General features: G+C 54.9%; 1 protein-coding gene across 6 annotated transcripts in view; it reads right to left on the bottom strand.

Moving 5' to 3' along the window:
* The window catches only part of Dnmt3a (DNA methyltransferase 3A), a 112885-nt gene extending 97136 nt beyond the window's left edge, over positions 1-15749 (bottom strand). The window contains exon 1 of one of the 6 annotated variants that reach the window (XM_006514956.4): positions 11076-15749. The gene's annotated coding sequence lies outside the window, so the exon portion shown is untranslated. Of the gene's footprint in view, positions 1-7820; positions 7838-10053; positions 10149-10187; positions 10329-10687; positions 10835-11075 lie in introns of those variants that run through there. The other 5 variants (XM_006514953.4, XM_030246538.1, NM_007872.4 and 2 more) reach the window with 5 other exon arrangements.
* Between the last annotated feature and the right edge of the window lie 310 nt (positions 15750-16059).

The following is a 16059-nucleotide window of genomic DNA, read 5'->3' as shown; positions in this document are numbered from 1 at the left end:
TGCAGGGCTGCCTAGCACTCACCCATCCCACGGACGCCCCCTTCAGGCCTTCTGACGCAGGCTCTCACCTCCTTCTGCAAGCCTGGCCCAGGCCCAGTACCAATGTCTCCCAGAAAGCAACACCTCAGAGCCATCATGGGCTCTCCCAAGCATGCAGAAAGCAGAGAGTTGCCATTGCCTCCCCTCCCTCCCTGTGGAGCACAGCCCTTGGTACAGACCCTCCTCCTCTGAACCCTACATTTCTACACTGGCCTCTGAGTTTCTCCTCCGCGGCGCCCCAGAATGGCCTTCCCTGGATGGCACTGGGAGCGGAGGACTCCAAGTATAACTCTCACCCTCATCTGTGGATAACACCACAGCTTCCACAGCTTGGCCAGGCCCAGCCCTCCAGCTTCATCGGGCTGAGTATACCCTTGACCGTCTAGCTAACTGCCCCATGCCCTTCCTCTCAGCTTAGGCGTCACATCCTTCAGAAATCCCTTCAGGACATTCCCAGCTTGTGTCGAGGCTTCCCTTATCCAGCCCCAGTAAGGACATGAGCCCCCTTCCTGCTTTCAAAGCCCCCTTTCAAGCTGACCACAGCTGGCAATTCATTACCCATCTCTCACCTGAAGCCGCGGGGTCCTTGCATTTCATCTGTATAACCAACACGTGTCACTCAGGAGGCCTTTCAGAAATGAATAGGAATACTATGCATCTAGAGCAAGAGACCCCCCAGAGAAAGCTGAAAGGCTGATGGACCTGCCACACGGGGGGGGGGGGGGGGGGGGGGCTGTGTTTAGGATACCAAGCTGTTGAGAGGGTGTTGACCAGAGAAATTGCAAAGGTACTGCCCAGTCCTACTGGGCTTTTAAGATGAGCCTCCAGTATCAGGCAGGGCCCTAAGGCCTACCAGACAGGCTGAGAACCACAGGCCTCTGAGTGGATAGCAACAAGCACACTGTCTATGGCAATAAAGCCATTAGAAGCCATTGCAATGCCACTTGCCAAGCTGATTATGGTCTAGACCCTCCCATGCTCTAGACTATGGGCAAAGCCAGCATGGCCAGCAGAACCACAACCCATAAGAGATGGGTGTGTGTGTGTGTGTGTAGTGGGAGGGCAGGAGCCTCTATAGCCAATGCCTGGCTTTGCAGCAGGAGTAACAGAGAGACCATGGAGGTAGTTCAGGAAATGAAGATTTCTGTTGCCAAACCTGACAACTTGAGTTTGATGTCCAGGACCCATGTATGGTGGACAGAGAGAACAGATATTCCACAGGTTGTCCTGGTGCCCACACGTATGCCTGCCCCCAATATATAAATTGATGTATAGTTACCAAAATGACCCTCTTCCCTTCATCTTAAGGGTGATGAGAATAGTTGTTCTGTAGGCTCTCACAGCATAAGGCCTTCATGAGGGTCCCCTTATTCATGGGCCACTGTATAGTGAACCCCACTTTATGAAAAGGGGTACTTCCTTCCTGGGTACCTCCTATGTGTGGCTGTAAGATGAGAACTCTGTCCTCATTCAGTTTACAGAGAAAGCCTGCAACTCAAAGCTGTTTAGGGCCAGGCAACAAATTCGGTTCGGCTAACCCCAGCAGGGGGCTGCCTGACTTCCTTTGTCACACACAAGCATGGAACTATGGGTCTGGTCAGCAGAGGGACAAGCCCTGGGCTTCCTTCCATGCTGGGTTCTTTTCTTCTCCCAGTCTTAGCCCTTCTAGTCTTATCTGCAGCAGGGCAGCCAGATCCAGGAGGCATCCAGAGTCAGTGCCAAGGGGAGGGCTGAGGAAGGTATGGTGAGTATGGTATTGTTGCCAAACAATTGGCCCTGAGCTTCCCACGGCAGCAAGGTGACCAGGAAAAGGAAGTTTCATGTCCCGTTCCTTACGTTCCCTCTCCTCTGTCACCCAGCTTGTTGCTTCCCACCTCCTCGGGAGCGCCTGGATCACAGGAGAACACAACATGAGCCCTCTACGAGGCAAGTTGTACAGATCTTCCTGTATCTGTGGCAGGGCCTTCTGCCGGCAAAAGCAATCATCCTTGAGTGTGGCTTCTCCAGGTGCTCCTGCCCCCACCCCTGGCTGGATCTTTAGTTATGCCTTTAACACCCAGGGAACAACTTGGGTGACTAGCCACTGCAGTGAAGCTTTTCAGGGGGATTTTCAAAGACTTTCCTCCCATCCGGGTCCTAGCTTTGTCCACTTCCCTGGGAACTGAGTACAAGTACCCTGTCCTCAGCCCTTCCCCAGATCCAGGCCTCTTCCTGCATAGACTGAGTCACCTAGAAATTTAAGCCAATGTCTTTCTATTTATTAATACCTTATCATTTATTTATTTGAACTTTTGTTTTGTTTGAAACAGTCTATGTAGACCTGGTTGGCCTCAAACTCAGAGGTCCTCATACTCGTTTCCCAGGCACTAGGATGAACGTGCGTGTGCACACACACCTTTATGTGGGTTCCTGGGGACTGAACTCGGCTCTCCAGGCTCGTGTGCATCCTCTGAGCTATCTCTCTCTGGCTGTCTTGTTTCCATATTTTTATCCATAAGCTTTCCAAAGGTTTAATTTTTCTGTGTTTGCAAATCTCTCCCAAAACCTCATCCAGTATGTGTTCCCAGTGCGTTTCCCAGTCACCTGCTCTGCCTACACTAAGAGTCCTATTAACCCTGCACTGCAACGGCTCCACGCATGAGGTTTCCTTTTAGGGAACTTCCTTCAACAGAAGTAGCCCAGGCTGCCCTCACATTCACTCAAATTCACTATGTAGACAGAAGATGTCCTTGAACTCATGATTCTCGTGCCTCTACCTCCCAAATGTGTGTGCCACGAAGTCCAGCTTTCTGCTTTGAGCTAGTGTCTCACTCTGTAGCCCAGGCTGGTCCTTAGACTCTCAGCAGCTTTCCTGCGTCTGCCTCATGAGTGCTGTGGTCATGGTCTTGAGCTCCACTCCTGCTTTCTGCTGGTTATTTTTCCTCATAGGCAGCCATGCCCTGAGGCCTGGATTCCCATTGGTCCCAGCTATTGAGGATGAAGCCCTCCACACTACAGACTCTCCCTCTACTGCAAGAGTTCCTCGATAGAATATGGTTCTACCTCGTCCCCTTTTAAGTGATGTCTTTATTTTGTTGTTGTTGTAATTACAAACAAACAAAGTCATGTTTTTCAGAGAATACAAAAACACATGGTGGGGGAAGGCTATATTCTTGATGACAGGTTGGTGTGCATCCTTAGAGGGAAATCTTTCATATGCATTCATTAACCTATAAATGGATTTTTTTTTTTTTTTTTTTTTTTTTTTTAGAAATGCTGTCATTATGTAGTCCTGAAACTCATTATGTGAACTAGACTGGCCTTGAATTCACAAGACTTGCTTCTCTCTGTCTGTCTGTCTCCTTTTCTTCCTTCCTTTTTTTCCCCCAAGACAAGGTTTCTCTGTATAGCCCTTGCTGTTCTGTAGACCAGGCTGGCCTCAAACTTCAGAGACCCAGCTGCCACTGCCTCCTGAACCCTTGGATTCACCACCACCTGACTTTTTTAAAATTAAATTTGACTCACATGGTGGAAGACTCCCACAGGTGTCCTTCTGACTTCCACATGTTTGTCCTGCATGTGTGTAACACACACTTACACACTCAACACAGTAAAATTTTACACAGTTTTAAAAATCCTCCAGCACTTAGAACGCAGAGAATTCAAGGCCAGCCTAATCTATAAAAGGTAAGAGATTACATTAAGAACATTGTAATTTCGGGGTGACCCAACAGCACCTCAAGGAAACTCAACCAATCAGAGTAGATCCCTCACCGACTCATTCATTGGTAAGCTCATCTTTTTGGACTCTGTATCAATCACACAGGCCCATCCCATCAGGAGGCCTCTTCTCCATAGCTTCTGCCACCCGAGGTGCCAGACGATGCCTCTGCCTGACATGGAAAGGCTACACTGCTGGACACCTCCCAGAGTCTTCTGGGAAACAGAGAAGGCATGCTCAGGGTCACGGCCAGTCGGACAATCTCAATGAAGCAGCCCATAGCCAGCCAAGAGTTCAGCCCACAAGTGTGACACCTCAACCCCACAGTCACCCGTCTTAAGTTTCTCACGTCATTTCACAGAATGGAAGTATCTTCAGCACCAGTGTCCACCTCCGGGGTAAGAAGAGCACAGGGGCTGTATACAGAGGTTCACATCTGTAATCCCAGCAGGCTAAAGAAAGAGTGCCATGAATATGGGGCTAGCCTTGGCTAAAGTAAGACACTGCCTCAAAATTCCAAACCAAACCAAACCAAACCAAAACAACCACTGGGCTAGGAGCAGGAGACCCCGATCTCAGTCCCATCACTGACTGTAAGATGGCCACCTGCCCATCCCATCTGTGTACCCACACAGAACAGTTAACAGGCTCAGAATTTAAAATGACCTTGACATTTGAAACAGGATCAATAGGAATGACCACAGGAAAGAGAAAAGGGGAAACTGGTCCTGTATCTGAATAAGGTCAGGAAGCCTTAGGAGTCAGAGGAGTTCACAGGACAGTGAGCAGTGCAGAACAACAGTCACTGTTGAAAAATAACCCCACCAGACTAGGATTCAGCAGGAAAGCCCTAGGTCAGGCTTGGAAGGGCCCTGTGCCTCCCCGCATCCTATGGAACAGCACCCGCACCCGTCACCTGTTAGTGTGGGCTAGCCATCCAGGCATCTCCCTGGAACAGGGAAGGGAGGGCACGGCAAGGCAGAGCTGTTGCGGCAAGATCCTGTCATCCCACCTCTTTCCCTTCTTTCCTGTTCTGGATGCTGAAGGGTCTCTGCCTAGGAGTGCCTCCGAGAGACCAGAGCGACAGAGACTCTTTGGCTAGCAAGCCACACTGCTGTTGCTATCAGTGGCAGCACTAGATGACCTGGGCTTGGCCTTCCCCTGGTTGCCAAGACCAGGCTACACAACCGAACCCATGCTTTCCTGTCCCAAGTCTGAGCTCTTAAGCCCCAGACTACAGACTGAGAAGAATCAAGACCCTGCACCACCTGGGCTCAGCGGGCCCAGCCAGCTCTCCCTCCCTCCCTCCCTCCCTCCTCTCTCCCCCTCCCCCTCCCCCCACCCAGGGAGGCCCAGCCAGCTCTCCCTCCCTCCCTCCCTCCTCTCTCCCCCTCCCCCTCCCCCCACCCAGGGAGGCCCAGCCAGCTCTCCCTCCCTCCCTCCCTCCCTCCCTCCCTCCCTCCCTCCTCTCTCCCCCTCCCCCTCCCCCCACCCAGGGAGGCCCAGCCAGCTCTCCCTCCACCTCCCAGCAGGGAGACTTAGTCACTTCTTGGGCACACATAGGGGTCACTAAGTGCAGGAACCCTCTCTCCAAACTACTGGGGAGTCTTACCAAGACCCCAGCACCTCCCAGGCCCCCTCCACCTCCCAGGCATCCACCATGGGTGAGCATTCCCACACCGAGGCTGCCCCCATGATGCTCTTCCCCCACTCTACTCCTGGGCTCTGAGGCCCTCGGTGCTGCCCCTTCCTCCTAGAAGCCTGCTCTGACCTCTCAATTGGCAGTGACCTCCCTCTCCAGCACCCTGCATTATTAATTACTTGGGTACTCCTCAAAGCGGGCACTGAGCCCTGCTGACAGGAAATGCCCAGCAAATAAAATCTCAGACAAGCGGAAGCAAACATGAGGGAAAATTCTACGGAAATTCAAGGCAGGGTAAGAATAAAAAGCTGGAGCAAACTCAGGACTGAAGGTGCTCACACAACCTGTTGACAGAGCCATTTGTGAGAATGGAAGCACTCTGCCAAGATTTCCAAGTGCTGTCAGGATCATTCTTATAAAACCAAGGCTTTATAAAAGAGACAGGATGGGGTTTTTCGGAACTTCAAAATGCCCCCCCCCCGCTGCCCGGTGCACCCCAAATGCAGACAGCAGAGACAGCAACCCACACATCCACTGCCCCTTGGCTAAGATGGCGCTAGGCTCTTACATACGTCCTGGCAGCCAGCAGTTAAGTCCTACAGCTACGCTGAGTCAACAGATACCTCCCCCTAACTCCAGGACCCTTGCTTACCACACGACATGCTGAACCTGGCTCACATAAAGCAAGCTGTGTGTCCATACATGTCTGCGCAAATATGCAGACACACAGCGTGGACCCCATCTTGCCCACACAATTAGCCAAATGGAGGCAGCTCGGACACAACACAGATTTCAGTGAAAGACTTGTGTTAATGGAACTGGATTGGCTCATTTCTTTGGGAAAAACACTATAATCAACAAGACAAATGAAGCCAGATGCATGTCACCCCAGATACAAGAGAGCTTAAAGAAGGCTGAAGAAGGTTTGAGACCAGTCTGGGTAAGCATGATTTCAAAAACAAACAAACAAACAAACAAAAAAAAAAAACCCACCACAAATGACCCTAAATAAGCCCTTAAAGTTTACACAAACCCCCTTATAATGCCAGCACTTGGGAGACAAAGGCTAAGAAATTAGTTGAAGGCCAGTCTACAGAGCTTGACTACAGAGCAGGGCCCTCCTACTCAAGGGTAGGAGGGGACAGGAGGAAAGGGGACAGGAGAAAGGAGCCTGGCACCTTTAATTTACTATTAAAGCCCTGGTCGGGAGCAGCAGAGTTCCTGTAGAAACCCAGCCTTGCTGAGAAAGCTGCCGGCTTCTAAAATGGAGCTAGAGCCAACTCCCCCAAGGATCACACTGCAGCTCTGACTTCTACCAGCCAGACCTGCTCAATCAACAGCAGGGAGGAGGTGGTGAAGGAGACTTAGGTCAGGACCTGGAGGCGGCAGTAAGTGCTGGGGGGGGGGGGGGGTAAACAGCCCTTCTTTCTCAGGCCCTGCAAGGCAGAGCCAACCACATAAGGAACGGGACAGAACCCGCTTGGCCTCTCCCACAAAGACCCCAACCCAGCTCTTAATGCTCCAGGGGCTCCTAGGTCCCTTCCTAAGGGCTGGAGTGTTCATGGGAACATCCTAGAAGAGGGTCCACCCATCTGAAAGGTAAGGCTCTGTGTGCCTTATCTAGCTCCCTGAGATGGAAATCTTGAGGGAATCTGGGAAGTAACTTGGGTCTGGGGGCGTGGGGGTGGAGGAGAGCTGAACTCTCCAGGTGCTCTCTCAACGGAGGCCTACATGCAGGCAATAACCACTGGACTAACCAGCAACTGAAGGGCTAGGACAGAATGCATCCTAGGAGAGAGTAGGGAGCCTGTCTAGTAGCCTTCCTCATGGGCACCACTAATGTCGAATGAACGGAACACTCAGAAGAAGGCAGATCACCTTCAGTTCCTCCCACCCAGAGAGGCTGGACAAGGATCCTTCAGCTCCATCTTGTCCGTTGCTGGCTTGTGGGAAAGAATGGGGGACCGGGCATGGAACTGATGGTGAACTACCTTTAGGGACCCAGGGACATACAACAGCTTGGACTGGGGACAACCCTTGCAAGTTACCCACACACACATTTCCACACAGTACATTCAGGAGAGCACCAAGTGGAGAGGCTTCAGGGAAGCTGTGGTTTCCATCCTCTGCAGTCAGACCTGACAGATCAACACGTCATCTCTCCCCTCTCTGCCAAAGCCCACCCCTGGCAGCCCCTACCTTCTCCATGACCACTACCGTGGAGGGAAAACATACCACTCTAGCCCTATTCTGGGTCTGAAATTCCACCAGGAAAATCAGAGCCATAGAATTTCAAAGTTGGAATGGGCCTGCAAGCTGCATCCAACCCCCACCCCACAGAGGAATCCTGCCTGCAGACACCCTGACAAATGGCCATTGGCGGCCTCTCTTGGGCTCCTCCACTGTGGAAAGCAGACCTTGAGTCTAAAGGGAACACACCTTTCCTCAGGTTAGGCTCCTGGCGAACACCGGAGAGGCTGGGCCAAGTAACAAGAAAAAGTTTGGGCCACCAGGAGCACACGAATCAGGAGCTGCAGATCTGATGGGGGAAGGGTGCAAAGATAAAGCATGGAGGGGGGGGGGGAGGAGTGCGGGGGGGGGGGGGCTCTGAGAGGCAGCAGGGCCTAGAGAAGGAGGCCACAGGGAAGGGGGAGGAAGGTGCCAGACCTATGACATAAGTTGGCTTGGGGGCCCCTACCTGGACACACACACACACACACCACTCTTCGACAGAATTACCTGTCAATAACAGCTCCACAAGGGCCTTAATGGACCCCAGAGGCAGAGGGGACAAGTCAGCTTGCCCCCAAAGCCCACAGGAACTTACACAACCCAACTATCCAAAAGCAAGTGACTGCTCTAACTACCTGCAAATGGCCCCTGTCTGCACAGAGGATAGCCCAAAGAGGGTCTGCCAGGCTGCTGGGCTTTCCAAATCCCACAGGTCAGTCCTAACACCCCAGCAACGCAAGAATAGCTCCCCAGGCTGCAGCTGTCACATCTGCCTGGGAGGGAGGAGGCACAGTGGAGTAGCACCTGATCCCAGAATCCCTGCACAGCCTGCCCAGGAGGAGGTTCAGCCGCTGGCAGCTCAGGGTGAAACATGAAGACTGAACTGTCCCCGGGGATGCTGATGGCAGTCTCTGGGCACTGCAGTGAGGGGCAAGCTGGGTCACTCGGCCGAAGATACTCCTCCCCAAGGCTCCTGTCCCCTCTGGTTTGAGAGGGGGCAGTTATGCAGTCCCTAGCCCGCCCTTCCTCCCCAGCCCTACGCAGGTCAGAACTGCCCAGCTGGGTGCAAGACGCCATCTTAGGTCAAGGTGCAGCCACAGAAGGCTCCCCCTGGGAGCCCGGGAAGGGAGCTCTGAGAACCCAGTGGGAGCCTTCTCTCACCCAGGGTGTCCACACCTACTCAGCTGGCCTTGCAGGAAAAGAGGAGAGGAGGGGATGCAGAGACAGGGGGAGAGCAACTACTGAGTGGGGAGCGAAGGGAGAGGGTGCCCCCAAGAAGGCAGGCTCCAGGAAAGCAAAATGAAGTTTGGCAGCCATAGGGCTGCGGGCCCCGCGAAGAGGGGTTGGGGGAGGCTGGGGGCGGGCCCTGGACGCACGCCAGCTCGGTCCGCGCCAACGAGGGAGGGCAAGACGGCGTGGAGTAGGGAGTCCGGGTGAGGGCAGGACACGGACCGCGGCCGGAGCCGCTCGGAGGCTCGGGTGTCTCCTGAGGTGAGGGCAACATGGGGACTGAGACCCCCGATCCGCAGCCTCGGCGAGGCCTCGTCCTTCACTGTGCAGATGCGAAGCTTTCAAGGACACGTCTACACCGGCCCGGCGGGGGTGCGTGTGAGTGTATGCAAGGGGAGTCTGCCTCAGGGGGCGACCCCGGCATCCCCACCGGAGACATTTCCAGCCTTGCTGCTCCCGCCCCCGCACCTTCTAGTCCCCCGCGGCCCGGCCCGGGGATCCTCGCCCACTCCCGCCCCGCCCCCATACTGCGGCGCCGCCGCCGCCACCACCACCCCGCTCCCACGGCCCGCAGCGGGGGCAGGGAGGAGCCGGGCGCGACGCCCCCCCCTCCACGCCGTTCCGCCTGGCCTCCGCGGGAGCGTGCGCCCCCGAGCGGGCACGCTCCCCACGCGCGCGCCCCTCCCAGGCCCGCCGGCGCCCCGCACCCCCAAGCCACAGGTGGCCGCGGGAAGATCGCGACGCCGCGCTCCCCGGCGCGGGCCCCGGCCGCCCCTGGGCCCTGCCGGGGGCCTCCAGGGTCCCCCCCGCCGCGCGGAGCCTGCAGGCCCGGGGGAGGGGCGGGGCGGGCGCGGGGCCCGGGTCGTGCCAGGCTGCCATTTTCTGCCGTGGCCACGGCGCTCCCCGGCCGCCCGCGCCCCCTCCCCCTCCTCTCCCCTCCCGCCGCCCGATTCCCGGTCCCGTCCGCACTCCGCAGCGCACGGCCGCAGGCCCCGACCGGGCCCCCGGGCGGGGGCAGAGCCCGGAAGGCGGAGGCGGCGGGGCCCTGCGGCAGCGCGCGTCGGGCGGCGCGCAGGCCGGCGGAGGCCCCCCGCGGCATTGTACGGACTTGAACTTGAGCCCGGGCCGGGCGGGGGCGCCGAGGGGCGTCCGCGGCGGAGGCGGCGCGCAGAAGAGGAGCGGCGGGCGAGCGGCGGGGACATAAACAAACCCTCGGCCCGGGCGGTCCGCGCTCTCAGCACCGCGCGCCGAGTTGCGGGGTCCGAGCCGCGCTCCCCACCGCCTTGCTGTGCCCTCCCGCCCGCCCGCCCTCTCAGCTCCCGGGCCGCAGGCCGTGCTGGTTACCGTGTGGCCCGGCGGGTCGGGCGGCCCGGCTCGCCCTGCTGCCGCGGCGCCGCGTCCCGGCTCGTCCTCTGCTCGCGCCGCCGCCCGCGCCGCCTCCCGGCCCGCCCGCTGCCTGCCGCGCTCCCTCCCTCCGTCGCTGTCGCGCTCCCTCTCTCCGCCTCCTCCGCCGGGTCCCCCCCGCCCGCCTCTTCTCTCCGCCTTCCTCCTTCCCTCCCTCCGGCCGCCCGCCGCCCAGGCCTCCGCCCGCCGCTCGCCCCCCGTGGCCGCGCTGGCTCTGGCCCCGGCGCTGCGGAGCCGCCCGGGAGGCAACCCCGGGGGCCCCGGGGCGCCGCGGCGGGAGCTATCCGAGCCGCGGACGGTCCTAGCGCCCCCGGCGGGAGGAGCGGGTTCGGGACCCCGCCGCGCCCCGACTGCGGCGCTCCGGGCCGGGCACCCTGCCGGAGCTGCGATCTCGGCCGCCCTGTGCCCCTCGGGTGGTCCCCCGGCCGCAACCTCCCCACCTTGCGGCGCCCCTCTACCTGGCGCGGCTTCTGCGCTGGGTCCCCGCATCCAGCACTGGTCGTAGGGACAGCTGCCCCTCCTCTCCCGGGCCGGTGTCAAGTGCCTGCCCCCCCCCGTCCCCCCCCCTCGCCGCCCGCGGAGCCCCCGGCGGCCTTCGCCCTGCAGTTCTCCCGACCTCCACCAGAGCCCACTGCGCTTTGCGCGCCTCAGCACTGGGGCTGGGGACAGCAGCGCCTGCTCAGCCGCGTCGCCACCCACAGCCAGGTGCCGCGGTGGCCAGACGGCTGCACAGGGCCAAGGTCGGAGCGCCTGGCGCCTCGAGGCCATCCTAGAGCATCGAGCACCGCCACGGAGTGGGCTCCCTAGAAGGCAGTAAGCTTTCCGTACCTTGAGGTGTCCAAAAAGAGTTGGATGCCCTCAGGTGGGCTCTGGAAAGATCTGAAGAGGTGGAAGGTTGAACTAAATGACATTGAAGGCCTGCCTCTTCCAGCTGCAAGATTCTCTGCAGACGGGCACTAGACCTGGCTCCCTCAGTGTGGGGGTGCTCTCAGGGCTCCGGGTCTGTAGTGCTCACCTCTCCAGCTACCATCACTGGAGCTTGGCACTGAATCCCCTGACTCCCAGCCTCCTTGTCAGGCTCCTCCCTCCTGTCACTGGACAGCACCATCCATCCAGCCCTTCAGTGCCCCAGTGTCCTGAGTTGCATCTCCCACACCCACGGCACACTTATTTGCAGACCCTCAATGCTGAAGCAGGTTCCCATAGAACACGCCCCACCTAGAACACTTCACCCCATTTGAGGATCAAAGGGACAGTTGCCTAATTCATTGAAATACAGAACCACCCTTTCCTATTTGCAGGGCACATTTACACTTCAGTCTTCCCTACCCCAAAGCAACTGTCCTGACCTTTCCTAATAGCACTCAATATCGCACCCCCACCCTCCACTACTGGTGTTCATTTCTGCCACCCATAGTCTTTCACCTGGCCAGTTCTTAGGACTCGTCATGCCCTGTGAGGACAAGGACACCGTTTGCCTTCAATACAGCTCAGCACCTGTACATGCTACGTCCTCATAAATGTTGGTTGAATGACTGTATGAACTGCAGGCTTCCTGTATCCAAATCCATAGCCCTCCAAATGATGCTCCCAGCTTGACTAAGGACAAGACCATTTTAGAGAAAGGCCTCGACTTCAAGAGTTATATGGCACTACCTCTAAAGAGTAGCCACCAGCCACCAAACACTTCCATCTGTCGAGTGACTTGTACTGCTCCAACTTTTCAGTGAAGAAACCCATGCTTGGACTGGGGATGGAACTTGGTGGGAGAGCATTTGCCTGGTAACCTCCAAGTCTTGGGTTCAGGATTTAACACCACAAACAAAAAGCTCACCATGAGGCTGGAGAGACTGGCTCAGCAGTCCAAAGCACTGGCTGCTATTCCAGAGGACCTGGGTGTAGTTCTCAGCACCCACATGCCAGTTCACAACTGACTATTAACTTCAGATCCAGGGGATGTGGCAGGGATATGGTACACAGGAGCAAGAAAAACATGCTTATGCACAATTTTTAAAAGCCATCCAGGCTTAACCCTGAGTTGGGAAGTGGCAGAGCAAGAGTTAAGTCCAGGTTCATTTGACTCAGGTCAGCATATTACAGTGGGAAGAAGCCAAAACTGACCAAATGAGAGAGCCAAATGTAAGTCTGTATTCAGTACTGATGGTGCTGTCATGGGGAGCCATGACAGCATGGGATGTCTGTGATGCTCATGTAGTCAGGCCCACAGCAACTGTCAGGGGACTTGGGACCAGTGTGTAGCAGTTGCAGGGCGTCACCGTTGGCTCGAGACACCAACACTGCGTCTTTGGTCCAGCGAGGAAGCACATCAGTGCTGGGTGCTGCTGAGACGGGCTTGACCTTGAGGCTCTGTCACAGTTGGAATAAGAAGCATCCCTCTAGATAGGCTCACACATTAATGGGCAGGCCCTTTAAAGGGCTGGCCCTCTGCAGGTGGTGGGCTTTTGTTGTTGTTTTGTGGGGTTTGGTTTTGTTATTATTGTTGGGTTATTTTTGAGACAGAGTCTCTGTTATGTAGCCTTGGCTGTCCTGAAACTCATCTTGAGACTAGGCTGGTCTCAAACGCATAGAGATCCATCTGTCTCTGCCTCTCAGCGCTGGGACCAAAGGTGTGTGCCACCACACCCAGTGTTGTGGTACTGTTTTGAGAGGTTCTGGAAGCTGCGGGAAGTGGGGCCTGGCTGGGTGACCTAGGCCACTGAGTACCTTTTCTTGGGGGATATCCCTTGCCTCTCTCTGTCCCTTGCCCTGCTTCCTGACTGCTCCTCCAGCCCCCACCCCCACCATCTGCACCTGCCACCATAGTATTCTGCCTCACAGCCGGCCCCAGGAGCATGGCCCGGGACTAAACCCTCAGGAACTGTGAGCCCAAGGATGTATTTCCCCGATCAGACTGGTCTTGTGACATATTTTGTCACAAAAAGGGAAGCAGTGAGCACAGGCTTCTACACCCCCTACTTTGGTCCTAGACATTTTGGACAGAGGATGCAGCATCCATTCCAATAGAGAAGGTTATCCCCATGGTACCTACTCCCATATCTCAGTGCCATATCTCAGTGGCTTAAAAACACCAAGTTCTAGGGTGGTTTGGTGACTCTCCCAAAAGCCAAATGCAGTATCACCATGTATCTCTGAAATCCCAGCGTTAGGTATATATCTAAAAGGACAGAAAGCAAGCTGGGTGTGGAGGCATACGTCTGTAATCCCAGTTCTCGGGAGGCAGAGGCAGGAGGATGGCCAGGTCTACATGGTGAGGTTTGGGGTAGCTTGAGCTACATATGCAGACTCTGTCTCACACAAACAGGGTAAAAAGAGGGAGCTTGTAGAGTTTGTGCAACAACACTTCTAACTATTTGCAGTAGCCGCAAATGGGAGCAACCTGAATGTCCACCTACCAACAGATGAATGGATAACCATAATGTCTTACCATATATGCAGTGGCATATTACAGAGGCTTGAAAGGGAAGCAACACGGATGAACCAGTCACAGACACCAAGGTTGCATGGTTCTATTTACATGAGGTGCCTAGAGTAGTCAAATCTGTGAACATAAAATAGAATCTTAGCTACCTGGGTCTGGATGGGGAGCATGGCAGAGTGTTTAACTGCTAGAGCATCATCCTGAAAATGAATGCTTTCTAGAGATAGGTCGGTGGGGTATGAGCTAATACAGATAAAATAGTGACATTTGTGTTATGTGCATTTGACTCCAATAAAATAGTATGAAGTCACTGTAAGTGCCATGGATCCTTTGTGGGTTTGCTGTGCCCGTGGGTATCCAGAGCCTCTGACCTACAGAAAGAGCCACCATCTAAGGGGAAGCACCAGAGGATGTCACCTGTCAATGGGCATGTCCTTGAAGGATAAAACCAGACATACAGCTCCATTTAACGACAAAATCTGGGACCACATGCAAAGACCAGACATGTTAGGATGAGGATGTAATGTAGTCAGTAGAGTGCTTACCTAGTGGGCACCAGAGCAGGAAACTGGTGCAGCACACACCTGTAATTCAAGCAAGTAACAGGTAGAAGAAGGAGGATCATACGTTCAAAGTCATCACAAGTTTGAGACCAGCCTGAGCTAACTGAAACCCTGTCTGTCTGTCTGTCTCTGAAATTACTAGCCACAAAAGTCACTATGGGGACTTTTTGTATCCTCTCACTGGCAGCATGATCCCCTCACATTGTCTACACGGGACCTTAGCTGAAAACAACCCTCATCTGCTGATTCTGAGAGGGCAGTAGGGCTATCCCAGCACACCCACACTGCCGACCCTGTGTCTGTCCTTGCTGCCAGCTCCTCACATGCCCTATGCCTCCTTGCTCACCATCCTGACCTCCACACCACACTCACTAGCCTCCCTACTTGGTGAGGTCACCCCACCTCAACCCCAGCAACTCACCACCATTCCAATTGTCCTCAAGTCACACCAGCCAAGAGAAGGGCATCTTCAGCCACTGTGGATATTGGCTCATCATCTGTACCAAATGGTCATGCTTCCACCTGCCTTCCAGGGAGGGTCGCTGTGCTGGTCCCAACTCTCTGTTGCAAGAGATAACATCACAGACAAATTAAACATAGGACCTAGGAAGCTCAAGGATGGGGACTTGGGGACAGGTAAATCCAGAGTTCAAATGCAGCTCCAGGGTGGGAATTCACCCTTGACCTGACATCATGCACAGCTCCTTCCTTCCCACTACTTGGTCATCGTTCCCCCTACAGCTTTGTTTTGTTTTGTTTTGGATGGGATTTGAAACAGGGCCACTCTGTAGCTGAGGCAAGTATCCTGCCTCTACCCCCTCAGTACTGGGATTACAAGCATGTACCACCTGACCCTACTGTAAGCAAACTCCACCCAGCCTTCAAAGGCAAACCCAGCTTGGGTTTGAACTCCCCTGGCTCTGGATCCCAATAGAACTTCCTGAAAGCTCCTGATATCTCCAGCACACAAACCTCCGAGTCTTTTACTCGCTAACCCAGAGCCTCAGAGTCTGAGCTACACTTTTGTTTCCTTTTTAGTGTCACCTAAGCAAAATTATTCCAACCCAATGGCTCTATACCTAACAAGCTAAGGAGAAGACAAAACATTGTTTCTTGTAGTCCAGGCTGTCCTTGAACTTACGATACAGCTGAGGCTAACCTTGAATTTCTGATCCTGCTGCCTCTACCCCAAAAGGGCTGGGGTTACAGATGTGTGCTACTATTCCGGGCCCTGAATCAGATCTTTAGAAGACATCAGACAAACCCTAAATGAAGATTATCCTACAAATTAACCAACAATCTCGAGGTTTTCAAGAAAGTGGGGATCATGGAAGTCAAAGAAGGACTGAGGGCTGACTAAGCATGTAGCTTGATGGCAGAGTGCTTGCCGAGCTTGTAGGCAGTCTTTGTTTTGATTACCAGCAATACAGAGGAAAAAGCAGGCTGTGGTGACACACACTAATCCCAGCACTCAGGAGGGGGAGGCAGGAGGAGCTCTGAGAGTCTAAGACCAGTCTGGTCTACAGGTTGAGTTCCAGGTCTACACAGAGAAATCCTGTCTTGAAAAAGAAGAAAGAAGGGAAAAAGAAAAAAAATTAATTCTGCATTACTGAAGGAGACCAGGCACAAAAGTGTGAAGTTTGTTTTACATCTTTGTGTTACAGAACAGTGCCTTACCCCTGTAACCCCAAGGCTGGAGAGCCTGAGGCAGAAGTATCTTCACAAAGTTGCAGCAAGTCTGGGCAACAGAATGAGACCCTGTCTCAAAATAAATGAGGGCCTGCAAGATGGCTTAGCAGGTAAAAACCAC

This window comes from Mus musculus, chromosome 12 (genome assembly GCF_000001635.26).
Source record: "Mus musculus strain C57BL/6J chromosome 12, GRCm38.p6 C57BL/6J".
In the NCBI taxonomy this organism is placed as follows: domain Eukaryota; kingdom Metazoa; phylum Chordata; class Mammalia; order Rodentia; family Muridae; genus Mus; species Mus musculus.
Note: the sequence above shows the minus strand (reverse complement) of the source record. Positions and strands in the feature narration are given on the sequence as shown.